We start from the raw sequence: 14145 nt of genomic DNA, 5'->3' as shown, positions 1-14145 counted from the left end.
TGGACACAAAGTTATCAATGAATACCCAAGTAGCAGAATCAAACTTCATTACTATGAAAACTCTGCGATTTCAAAACAAGGTACAAGCCACCATCTCTATTGTACTGTCTAAACTTGATAACGCCAATGACCTCTACCAAGGCTCGTCTTTATCAACTAAGAAAAGACTACAATGGATTCCGAACTCTGCTGCCAGACTGCTCCTGCATGTAAAGCCACAAGCCCACATCTCCCATGCCTTGAGGGCCCTACATTGGTTACCGGTGGCCAGAAAATCCATATTCAAGCTTCTTTGTATCACCCACAAAGCAATACATGAACCAGAACCTCTTTTCATCAGGAATAAAATCACCAAATACATTCAAGAAAGGAACCTCTGCCTCAGATTGGCACCTTGCCTAAAAATCCCACAGTACAAGCAAAAAAACACAGGTGGCACATCTTTCTCTGTTGAAGCAGCCAAACTATGGGAATTCATTACCTCCAAACATAAGATCTACAGATAACTATCCTATCTTCAGAAGACTACTCAAAAGTTGGCTCTTTCCTACATACCTATCATAGTGAAACACAAATGTACAACATTTCCATGTGTAAATATAAGGTTCATTTGATTATATGTATGTATCCAGGTATGTGTGTTTCTTTATATAAATATGTATAATAAGTTATTATGTATCTATACATGTATTACTTTACTCCTACTGTAAAAATAAAATTGACTCTCTCCAATGCACTACCCAATATTGCACACTATACCTCTCTCAATATATCCTCTACCTCCACTCTGACTCATCCCAAATCCCATTCTACTACTATGATCTCCAAAATAACCCTTTCTAGACCCTTCCCTCCTCTAGCCCTTCTTGGATCAACCCAAAAGTCATTTTAATATTACAATCTCCCAAACAACCCTTCTAAATTCTTCCTTCACCTATCCGCCCTTTGACTCATCCCAAAACTAATTTTACTCCTATGACCTCCCTAATCCATTTCTAGAGATTCTTCCCTCCTCAATCCCCCTTATACTCATCCCAAACCTCATCTTACTATTATGATCTCCCAATGAACATTTTCTAGACTCTTCCCTCTTCTATGTTCTCACTATCCTTTTCAATCCAACTAACAGGCTCACATGTCCACCGCTCAAATTAACTAAAATTTTCCTATGCTAATATACCACTAATCCTTTTTTGAGTTCCCGAGCAGCATAAAACTCACAGACAAGCGCTTTGGTGCCTCGTCAAGGGTAGTAAGCGCTATATAAATACTATTGCCATAAAATGCAATGTATAATGTGTGCAAGTGATGTAAAGCGCTTTAACACCCTACAGTGGGATAGGTAGTCTTACAAATATATTTTACAAAGTGAGAAAATGCGTTATTCTTGTAAATATGCATGCATACTGATAGATCTGACATTCTTACAGTGCATGAGGCCGTTCGTCCATATGGGCAAAGGGGCCATACCCATCACCTTTTTCCAGAGAGGAAGAGTGTCTGTCAGGCTGAGCAAATCTCAGCCTGACAGACACTCTGCTTGTTTAGGGCAGGCAACCAGGACCTAGAGATGTGCATGCTCTTGGCTACCTGAGCTGAACTTTGTCAGGCTGAGGATTTCACAGCCCTCTAGGTGTAACCTCCTCAGCCTGGTAATAGTGCCTCAAGGCCCTCCCCCTTGTGATGAGGGGGAGCATCACCGATTGCCTCGGACCTGTTTTAAGCTCTGAAGTTCCCAGGGTTGAGTGTCAATCAGTGACACCTCGTCACTGAGTGGGGTGGGGTCAGCAACTCTCGCTGAGCTTATCCCACTCTGTGACGAGTGAGGGTCTGCTGCCTTCCATCATTGGCTGACCTAAGGTCCCCCTTCACTACTGACTTCTCCCTCCATTACCAGTTCAATCTGATACAAATTATTATTATTATAATTGCTCCACTTGTGCAACGTATTTATCACAACAAGGAGGAGATGTGACCTACTGACCAGAGCTGTTGACTTTGGAACATGGGAAAGCAGGTTTGAATCCCGACCTCTATTCAACATGCTGTGACTCTGGGCAAATGACTTAATCTCTTTGCACCAAAAAGGAACAAAAAATATGTAACGTAGTATATGTATATGACACCATGTGCCAAAGAAGTGTGTGCACCATGTGACCATTAATCTGTGCAATCCATCTTGGATGCCCACTGCAAACATACCGCACAAGATATTTAGAGGATGAATGCTAGACAAGGATTGTGTATACCTAAAATTTCTGTGGTTAGATGGACCAACTCTAGAACATGGGGAACCAGGATCGAATGTCAGCCTTGGCTCAACTTCTGGAGCACCTGTGTAAAGCACTTAATCTCCCTGTGTCTAAAAAATAAAAAAGGAATGTGGGACATAGCCTAGCTCTTTTGGCTTAATGTGCTTCGGAACAGGTCACTCTATAAAAAAACTGCAAAATAAAAAAAGTGTTTTTTGTATATGAGACTTTGTTCTAGTGGAACGTGTGCAGTATATGACTGTTAGTGAATAGAATCCCTCACAGATTACCAAACGGGAATATGCTGTATAAGATATATAGTGGTAGCCTGCAGACAAGCATTGTGCATATCTAGATTCCTGAGGCTTTTGTTTGGCAACAAAATGAATTGTGAAGCATGATAACAAGGCCCCCTTTAGAACATGACCTTTTTGCTTTGCCCTGGCTCTTGTTCTTTCCTGAAGCACTATCATTAAACTAGATGAGGGTGTTGGGAGTTGGAGTGCATCAGTCTCCTCTGAAGTGCAGGGTTAACCTATGTCAGGGCCTTTCCCCTTATTTCCCCAGAGATGCTGCTTTCATTGGGTTGATGGGTGTAAGCTGTTGTGGAATTCTCCCAACTGAGACTCCCAGCCTCAAGTCCCGCTGCCTGCCTTACATGGAGACAAGGAGTGTGTCTGTTCTTGAAGAAATGAAAAGTGAATCAACTGACTCGAACGCGAATATGTGGCATATACAAAACATGTGTGAGAAATGAGTATAAGGAAAAGACTAAATCTGCCACGCAGTGGTCCAGAACTTGTCACTTAGTGGGGTAGGTGACATGCACAATGCAGGGTGTTGGGAAACATCTGATATGGAGGACTGGTGTCCTTGACAGCCAGCCTGCAGGAGGTGAGAGTAAATCACCTAAAGACTTATGCAACATCCTCTGTTAAAGAGCTGTGATTCTGTGTTGGTAAAGGAGGCGTGCTGGAGGTGCCTCTACAGGAGGGGTCTGCCCAGAGGCAGAATCCCAGCTGCTGATGCCTAGCAAAGGAGCTGCCCAGAAGAGTGAACTGCATACTGAGGAAATTGTGGTGGGCTCCCTGCTACTACGGTGCATGTCCCGGTTACCCTCATGAGTCTTCAAGACATTTCTCAGCCCCTCGTGACTTGAACCGGAGTTGTGGACAATGTGGCTGACTGGAGAGTCATAACAGGATCACTACCCATAGAATGACTGAAGAAGGTCTCCCTTTGTTCTCTGCTTGAGGCACACTGCACCAAGACGCTCAACCTCTGGTCACGGCCAAGGTTTGAAGTGTCTCTAAGGAGCATGTGGAGCCAAATGGGCGCAAAGAACCGTCATCGTTGCTTGTCAATGCACCCTGCTGTCCTGGAGCTGGTCCATGCACCCTCTGAACTCAGAGCCCCTCTTCCATTGTGGGCCAGGGATCTCTGAGCGGGGCTCCAAGGATCAACTCTAATTCTCCATATGAACTCCTGTGAACCTGAGTCAAGATCCGCGGTTTTGGTAGCTCGTGTATGTGAAATGTATGGTGATCTGGAACCGTGTCTGTTTTCCTTTTTATTGGCTGGATTTAATTAATTTATTATGCATGTAGGTAAAAATGTGTTTATGCTTTCATGGCTTGTTGCTGATGCTGAATAAAGAAGGTTTGACTGACTGACTGACTCAAGATCCGTTGCACTCTTACTTGGGTGGGGAGGTTTTGCTGTGGGTCTGTACTGCAGCATGAAACTCCAACCACTCATGTGCTCATCCGTGGATTCTCTACTACAGCTTCCTGCACTTTAGGAAGGGGGGATAGAGGTGGGCTTGAACTCCACACGCAGAGACCTCACGGAGATTCTTCGGGGATCACAGATACCCTATCATATGTATGCAGATGACACGCAAATATACATAAAGATCGCCTCCCGTGTTGACATTGACCTAATGAACATGACACTAAAGAGAGCCCTACAGTGGTTAACCACGAACCATTTGAAACTAAATGCCCATAAAACGGAATTCCTGTTAATATCACCGACAAAGAACCGTCCCGAGGTAAAGGAATTGACGAAACTGGTGACAGCCCTGAACTGCACCCCGACCCTAGTTAAGTCAGCTAAATCACTTGGAATTACCTTGGATGAGAACCTGGACATGAAAGACCACATAAACTCAATGGCCAAGGGTGCCCGCTTCCATCTGAACTTTCTAAGAAAATTGAAACCATACATCTCAAAGACGGACCTAAAACTGGCTGTACAATCCCTAGTTATTTCGAGGATTGAATACGGTTGCACTACGTTAGCGGGTCTACCCAAAACATCCATAGCTCCGCTAAAAGCCTGTCTCAATGCAGCGGCAAGACTGATCACGGGATCGAGGAAATTCGACCACATATCTCCTCACCGGAAGACACTAAACTGGCTACCCTATGAAGCCAGAATTCAAATGAAGATTGCTTGTATTACCCACAGAGCAGTTCACTTCAACATGCCGAGATACCTTGCCAAGAAAATTAAGCTATCGGGAAGCAACAGACCAACGAGAAGCGCTAAAGAACTGCTACTGAGGCCAGCCTTTTTCCGTAAGAAAAAGACCTACAACCGAGCGTTCTCAGGAGCCGCCCCCAGAGTCTGGAATTCTTTACCTCCGAACATCAGGAAGATTAAAAACTTGATATCATTCAAACGCGAACTGAAGAACCACTTGATGAGCAAACACCTCTCTTAGGAAAGAGTATTGAGTACTGATGAGAATATCCCCACCTAAGAGAGACGGCCTCGACTGGAACTTCTTGAAGATCAATTATCTGTTAACTGATTGATTTCATGTTTATACATTGGCCACAAACGTTACTACTACCTTAAATCAAGGGGATCCGATATCTGTAACTCTCAGACAATACGATATACCCTCTACCTCAATTTGTTTTATTGCCTAGGATACCGGTTACATGGCAACACTTTTTACTCCTTAATGCTATTTATACACGATATTTGCACTGTTATGCTATACAACCCTACCTCATTCACCTCCTAATACTAATTGGATAGGCTGAAGAACTATTACCTATAATCCCCTTTACAGCTTACCGCCTTAGACCTTACACTCATGTATGTCTGTTGATACAATTGCCTCCATAATGTTTGTAACTTATCCTACATGTGAAGCGCTCTGATACCCACGGGTCTTGTCCGCGCTATACAAAACTTTATAAATAAATAAATAAAATGATTGGGGCCCTATTGTAGTGCTCTAAGTAAAACATGGGTCTCGTCTATCTCAAACCGATTTTAGGTTGTGCAGCATTATCCCTGGTCTTAGAAAGTCACTAAGCACTTGATTTAGAGTTTGGTGTTTGGTGTTAGGCTACAGCATGGCAAATGCATTGGAGGACCCTTACAGCCAAACTCTCAATCCATCCGCCTCATATAGAGATGGGAACACATTATGCTTTCCGTCAACAGATCCCCCATTGGCTCTGTCAACTGAATACTTCCTCCGCGACCCAGTGGTGTAGGGGCAGTTGGAGGAAGGACATTACAGCACCCGTCCTATTTAGGACAGACAGTGAAATGCATTTTTTCCTGTCCATCGCCACCAGGAAAGCCCAGGAGGTGAGGGACAACAAAAAACAATATTGGCCCTATTGAAGCGGGGATTGGATTTGCATAGTGCAAATTATTGGTGCAAACTCAAGTGCAAGTTGCACATGAGCAGATGGACCTTTAGTCCCAGCTGGAGTTTAGCATCAACAAATCAACACAACATCAATAACAGTGAAGTGCATTGGGCCCTACAAGGGCCATAGAGAGAAGAAGATTTGCAAACCATGAAGGTTTCCTAACAGACTAGTTAAGGTACAACTCAAATCACTCAAAGTAGATCCTTTTATAAATGTGTCAGTCAGTATAATTCAGAATGATTCAAAATATCAAATACAAAGACAGACTATTTCAAGTTGTCATAAGCAAATCAAGCAAATTCAGTTTGCCATGAAGGAAGTTCCCTAGCATGCTAAACTAAAGGAAATCGGGATCATTGTGTGAGAACTCAAGCGGAAGGTGTCAGCAGGTAAAGCCTCTATGAGGCAGAATTAAATGAAGATTCGGTCAAGTAAGTAAAAAGAGATATCCTCAGAAGTCTAACACTTTGAGCAGGAGCGAAGTAAGGCATCTGATCTCAAGAGATCAATGCACAGTTAAAACATACAATTTCTCAACAAGATGTAACACTTCATGCGGTTCTGAGGGAGAGGAGACCAATCAGGGCTGAGCATTTCATGATACAATGGCATAACCCATCTTCCCAACAATAGAACAATGGAAAGATTCAGCTCCCTGACTTTCAATAGATATCTCAAGTAAGAATGATATATTGTGGTCAGTTTGTCCTCGGCACAAGAGCAGAGATTCATTACTCAGCTCTCAGTGAAACACATGCAGATAATCCATTCAAACAGAAACCAGATCATTCTGTAATATTTCAATTAACATTCAATTAACTCAAACTACTGTAGCTTGGCGCTTGACCCGCGTGCCAAACCACAACTTCCTGGGGGTAGATTCCCAGAATGTGGGGGTCATCCGTTTTGTGTTTTACCAAAACACACTCTTGCGTTGGGAGTTTGATTTTGATAAACAAAAAAAGTTACAAGTTTGGTGCACAGCCATCAAAACCGACAATAGCTGTCTACCAAACTTTTAGTACACTGAAATGAAAAAACATGATGGTGGTTCCCTTCAATGTACAGAGATGACTGCTGGGCCGGCAGTCAACATTGAATTTGAAGGATGGTAGTTCATCAGGGTGGCAGCGGTAATGTCTTCATCACCCTGATGAATTGTACTTCAAACTCTCTAAATCAGGCCCTAAACTAGGATGCATGCTCTAAAGACTGACCGATGGGTCACACTGTGGGACTTCATATGCCCAGTTCTCCCAGATTTCTACTTTAGCATTGTCTTACTTGTAGAATCGCAGTAGAAAATCCTGCCCCCCCCCTGACCGTCTTGACATTCTTTATTGAGTGATATTATGCGGATTTTTGAGGGGTGACTCTCTAACAGCATACCATCTCTCTGCATAAGCCTTGGACTGCTTGCCTCACTACTCTTAGAGTCAAGATCTAAAGAGGTGTACTTTGTGCTCAGTTATCAGGGTCCATACTAGGATGGATCCCAGGACATCAGTGTCAATGGATTCCACTTCTTCGCTTGAGGCCTAGTAACTCCTGCGTGTCCCGGCACTGCCAAACAGGTTCTGACACTATGCCTTCCTCTGTTTGGGGGGAAATAGGGATGTAGGTACAAAAGCAACCCGAGCACAAAACTAAGAGCTTCAGTCTCCAACATAAGGAAACATAATACACATAAGATTAAAATGACAGTGATCCACTTACATACTGTAACAAGACAGTCATCGTAAAATAGATTCACCAGACATTAATGGAAACTGAGTCCGACTCCTATATAAAAAAGTAAGAAATCGCAAGCATTTTAGAAAATGCCACTGAAAATAACAATTGTCATATGAACGGTTGTGTGGATTATGTTTGTTACATTGGTGGAGTCTTGTTTCTGCAAGTTTGTGGATTGTATATCTTTGTACCTCAGTCTTCGTTTCATTGCAGGTTGTAGAGGTCCATGAAGCGGTGACTTATGTGAACCACTAGGTTCCATAAAAACAATGTAAGTTCAACAAATTTACACCAACATGCATTGTGTCCTGATGCAAGGCTATGGAAGCAAATTGGGAAACACTTTATCATTTCTGAAATCAGGCTCCACTCTTGCTTTCACACACTGATGTGTGAAATCTCTACTAGTAAAAAGAAAATATACATTATCAGGTATTATTTTTCATTATATCATGCATTCCTTTTGTCACTTCATCGTTGTAATTATTGGGGCACATGTACTAAGACTTTGCACCAGGATTGTGCACAAAGTGGAGAACTGGGATTTACTTTCCAGTGCAAAACTTGTTTTGAGCTGAAAGTAGCCCTAAAGGAATGCAAAGTAGCGATATGCACTATTTTGCGCTACTTTTAATCAAGGGGCTTACCATTGATGCTGCCTGCATAGGCCCTGCTATGCATGCAATAATGTGTTTTTTATGTTAAACTCTACTACAAATGGCAAACAGGGCTTTGCACAAAAAATAATGCCTATATGATTCGAGTGTTAAAAAGGAGAAATATTTTTATTTCGTCTAAAGTTTCCAGCATTGCATGTGTGCTGTACAGTACAGCACACATCCATAGTGGGAAACGTTTTAAACTAAACTAGTATAGTAAGCATGGTATTTGGTCTAGGAGGGGAACCCTTCTAGTACAAGCCCTATACATCTCACAGACACCCTTGCACCTGCAGGGTATGTGTGTGGTGCACGGTAGGCTCGGAGAGTGCCGGCACAGAGGAAGAGAGAAACAGCCCCATATCTTAATAGATGTGGTGCTGAGCTGTTCCCTCCCCTTCCTGATGTACTCTGTGCGCGGTGAGAAATGTTAGTAAATCTGCCTATACGTATTTCACTGCTGTATGGACGACATGCAGCAGCAGTACAGATGAGTCTTGTAAGGAGGAAGTACTATTTTGAAGCTGGAAGGGCAGACTTAAGATGGCCGCCGTCTTCTTCGTCGTTTGAGATGGCTTGGAGGACAGTCCCCGAAGAAAGCAGACCACAAATATTGCATCTGCACATTGACAGAATGCCGCAGGCCCTGTAACCGGTCCTGGGCCTACTATTTAAGACTGAGCTGCTTCCTTAGTGGGCATGGAGGGGTTAAACAGCCCATCTTTTCTGATTGTGAAAACAGCTCTCTGTCAGGTGTCCGTTTGATGGGGAACGCTGGTAAGATCATTTAATACAAATGGAATGAGTCACCTCCTTCACAACCCAGCAGACAGCCGTAAACGGCTCTGCTGAGGGGAGATTTGTTTAACTTAGTGTAAAGGCTTTTATGCTAATGATTTTCCATACTTTCATTATCATGTGATTGACTAATAACGGGCAATCCTGGCCCTGCGCTCCTGACAGCTTTGTAATAATGTGCATCCAGGCATGAGGAAGATGGCAGATTCAATTTGGGACTTTGCCAATGCTTCAAAAAATCGAAACCACCTTAAGGCAAGTGATTCCTACATTCACCAGTATTTCTTTCAAGATGCAACTACCCTTTCGATTGCCTTTGTTTACACTTGCCGTGCTCACACGAGTGCATAAATAATATGAAATTGCGTGCATAAATAATATGAAATTGCTGGACTTCACTGGGTCTTTCAGAGATTTTATTTAGTCATTCATTACATGATCCAAGCTCTACAACTAAGGTAACAATTTAGGAGCCCCTAAAACCTAGATTTGAAAATTAGGGGAACATATGCAAGTTATTGACACATAAATTTGTCAGCAGACAAATGGCTAGAATACAGAAAATTAGATATCTGGAAACAGGACAAGTTGTTACAAAAACTGTAGAAATTAAGACTATTTTTGTTAATTATTCTTAGTGTGTACATTTAAGTGTGGCTCAGGGGTTAGAGGCGGCAGACCCGGAAGCTGAGATCGGCCCTGGACCAGGGTTCAATTCCCCGCCTCGGCGGGTCTTGGGCTCAAAAATTCCACGGACTCAATAATTCTCGCTCCGGTGCCTTCTCAACTCACGGGTTCACACTCTGCGACTCTGGGCAATAGCTTGCTTAATCTCCACAACGGCCCCTCGCGGCGGGATGCCTGGCTTTCACCTTGTGGATACCCTGCCGGGGTTATCTCACAGGGGAATACCAGGACGGGTTCCCTAAGCAAGCGCCGGGAAACCCTTTGTGGGTAGCTGTGTGCTATATAAGCTCAAATACATTTACATTTACATTTACACCTTCGGGGGACATGAAACCAGCAAGGCATTTAAAGTTATTAGCTGAGATAAAAGTTGATTTGTCCAGATATGTGGCACAAGCAGGTTGGATAAAAAAACATACACATGAAGAAGCCACTGTTACTTGCACAAATCTGACCACCGGGAAAGCTGGCGGGCCAACAGCTTTTAGAACGACATATCTAACAAGCATTGGCATAGCCAATAGGTCTCGCCTTTGGGACCTTATAAGTGTTTAGGCATGCAACACTTGATGTTATTGCACCAAGGATATTGTGCTGGATAACTAAACACTTATAAGGTCCCAAAGGCGAGACCTATTGGCTATGCCATTGCTTGTTTTCTATCTCAATGACTTTTTCAACATCAGAGTATCCCCCTCCCCGCTACCTTGGTGCCTTCAATGTTCTCCTTGTTCATATGGAGATGCTGAGATCCTTAAGGAATCTTGTCACCCGTGTCATGGTGTAATGTCAATAGACTGGGATACTTACACATGAGCAGAATGGCAGCCAACGCCACCCTTATTTTGATGCAGTAGAAATTAACAAGAAAAGTGGCAAGATAAAGGGGGAGAGGGTTAAGAATGGAACTCCAGCGAGTAAAACCTGCAAACGTTGACACACAATTACACCAAGAATTGGCAGATGAAAACAGTACTTGAAATGAGGGTAAGTACATTCTCATACGTCGTATCCAGCAACATGTATTGTAGACTTGTAAATGAGATAAATAAAAGAGCCAGTCAACATCTGTGCCCAGAACCTGTGAAGTTACCTAGAGATAAATCGAACTTAAATCTTCTCAGTTTCAGGAAACACCACAAGAAACTTTACAACGGTGCATTACCTCCTCATCCTGTCTTCCTCGCCACTGTAATTACCCATGAGCCTCAGGCTCCTCACAGAACTCCAAGTATAAAAAAAAAACGCTCTAGTCTCCCTCTCCCTCCTCCAAGATGGCCCCCAGTGGCTCCAGCCAATCCCATAAAGGGATACAGAGACCACAACTCGACCTGTTCTTTTTTTCTGCACTATTCCGAGTGCTGTCTCCCTGCTGGTCAGGTGAGTGGGGCTGGGGTCTTGTTTCAGCAGCCCCTTATGTCCGTTGGTATTTGGAGGGGGAAAGTTAGTCTCGTTGGTAACTATAATTATGTGTTGTTTTTAAATAAGTTGATTTTTTTTCCCCCTGTTCCTTGCCGGGCGCCTTGTCCTGCTATAGCGGACTTCCTGGTGCTTTTGGTGTGAGCGAGTGCGTTGGTGTTCTCGCTCCGTGTGCCACGCCTGCTCTTCCCGCTGAGCGGGGAGTTTGTTTGTGTGGCTCCTTCCCGACCGCGCGTCCTGTTTCTTGGACGTTGCGCGGTCGGGTGATTTCTCCCATTGCATTTGAACGCTTACCCTTTGCCGTGGTTTTTATTGGCTGCGGGGGGCTCGCCTGTTTCTCTCGTGATGCATCCAGTTGTAGGGAGTGGGGGTCTCTTTGGGAGTCGCGCGCTTGGCTTCCTCTGTTTTCTGATGCATTATGGGCGGGCTGTGGGAGTTGGCTTTGGTTGCTTAGCAACCTGATGCTTTCTGTTACGATCGCGTGTTTCAGTACATTGCTGTTTTTTTGCACTTGGTCTTTGACTATCTTGGAGAGTGGATCTTTGAGTTTCTCAGCACATGACTCCTTGGAAGCTTCTGGTTCTGGGATGTCTATTCCTTCTATGGATTTGCTGCAGAAGATTATCAATTCTGCAGTGGCTGCTGCCTTGCAGGACAGGGTTGCTGTTCCTCCTGACAATAATGCGCGTGTTGATGGTGTTCCGGCTGTTGACTCTGACGCTGAGGTAGATGTTAATGTCGGGGGTAGTTTTGTGCAGGGTGCCGTCCTTAAGGAGGTGCTGTGTCACATGTGCAATAATTGTTTTTTCCTGGCTCTATTGGGCCTATGGAAGATGATTTCTTTTTCCAGAATCAGCGTCCTGGGCCTTATTCTTTGCCCGTTCCTACTACGGTGTTGAGGGTGTTGGAAACTTGATGGAAGGGTGTAGACATAGGCTCTTTTCCTCGTTTCCTGTATTAACGTTATCCTCTGCTGGATTTTGCTGTGCAATTTCCTTCCTCGGTCAAGGTGGATTCCTTGATGGCCGGTATGACGTTGCATGGGGCTGTGGTCTCTGAGGATTCTTCTCCTGCTGACCCTATTGATCGTATGGTTGAGGGTGCTGTGAAGCGTGCTTTTGCTGCTGCCACTTTTTCTATTTGAGCGGTGGCCTATTCCTCCTACGCTATCCAGTCCTTGCTTATAGTTTTCTGTCTCTATCGGAATTGTTGGGCCAGGGGGTGGATGTTTCTTCTACCCTGGCAATGATGGGTTAGCGGGTTAGACTGCTTTCATATATCTCTTTGACTCTTTGGGAGCAGCGGCCTCGGCTGCTGGGTCTTCTGCCGCTGCGAGACGTCGGTTATGGCTTCGTTCCTGGAAGGCTGATGCTGCACGGGTAAGTCTCCTGCTGTGGTTCCTCTTTTCTGGGGTTCTGCTTTTTGGTTCACCTCTGGACGAGATGGTGATGGATACGATGGAGGACCGTATACTCCTTGCTCCTGAGAGGGATGGTCGCTTCCGTTCCTTTGGTTCGCAGAGGTCTTTTGATCCTTCTGAGAGGGGTCAGGCTGGTCTGCCCTTTCGTGGAGGGGCGCGTGGCAAGGGTGCTCCTTCCTTTGTCAAGTCCCTGTTCTCTGGTGCTTCTACCTCCTCCACTCCCGCTTCCGAGTCGTGACTGGATCGCTCCTGGTGTGGGTCCGGTTGGGGGTCGCCTCACTTGCTTCATGGACTCTTGGCGCAAGACTGTGCCAGACCTGTGGGTTCTTCAGGTGGTTTCAGAAGGTGTGCGTCTTAGGTTTACCCAGACTCCCCCAGACTGTTTCGGATCCACGCCTTGTCCCAGAGACCCTCTAAGGCTGTTGACGCTTTTGTGAGGCTTCGATTCCCTGGTGGTCAGAAATGCGGTGATTCCTATGCCCGGTGATCAGTTGGGGTTGGGCGTGTATTCCATCCTGTTTCTGGTGTCCAAACGCACCGGGGATCTTCGGCCGGTGATGGACCTGTGATGGGTCAATACATTCATCCCTCACCAGAAATTCAATATGTTTTCGCTTCAGTTGATCCTTCCTCTAGTGTCTCAAGGCGTTTCCTAGCATCTTTTGACTTGAGGGATGCTTCTCTGCATGTGCCTGTTCGTCCCGGCTCTCTGCGGCTTCTCCGGTTTTGCGTCCTGGGTCGTCATTACCAATTCCTGGTATTAGCTTTTGGGCTCTGCTCTTCCCCCGGATTCTTTACTGAGATTCTGGCTCCTCTTATTGGACATTTACATGGGGGGGGCATTAGTGTTTTTCCTTATCTGGACGACAATTTAATTTCTGCTTCTTCTCTTTCTAAGGTGGAGTTGCATGTCCAGAGTGTGTGCCATGTCCTGGAGCATCACGGGTTCCTAGTGTACATCCTTTGGGGGCGTGATATGGGTGTTTCCTTTGGTTGCCTGGCAACCTCCAGCCTTTTTGACCGGTCGAGGATTTCTGAACATTATCCAGGTTCAGGGACTGATGTCTGCATTCTTGTTGACCGTACCATGGGCTCGCCTTCACATGTGTCCGGTGGTGTCCCTCGTTTTTGTTGCATTGGGTCCCCTGTTCCCTGGATTTGTGTGTTTTGAATCCTGTGTCCGCGGATGTTCGAGTGGTCCTGGATTGGTGGTTGGACATGGGTCTTCTGTCCAGTGGCCGACCATTTCTGGTTGTTCCCACCCGGGTTCTCGCTACCGTTGCGGGCCTGCTGGGGTGGAGGCTACTCTGGGGATTCAACGACTCAGGGTGTTTCGCCTCGGTCTGTTTTGTTTTGTTCTTCCAGCTACAAGGAGCTAATGGCCGTCCTTTTTGAGTCTGTTGGCCTTTTCGGATCTTCTTCTGGTTCGCCATGTGCGAGTCTGGACGGACATTCAGGTGGTGCTATCCTATGTCGAACATCGAGAGGGTTGC

This window comes from Lissotriton vulgaris, chromosome 3_1 (genome assembly GCF_964263255.1).
Source record: "Lissotriton vulgaris chromosome 3_1, aLisVul1.2, whole genome shotgun sequence".
NCBI lineage: Eukaryota > Metazoa > Chordata > Amphibia > Caudata > Salamandridae > Lissotriton > Lissotriton vulgaris.
This window is presented reverse-complemented; position numbering follows the sequence as displayed.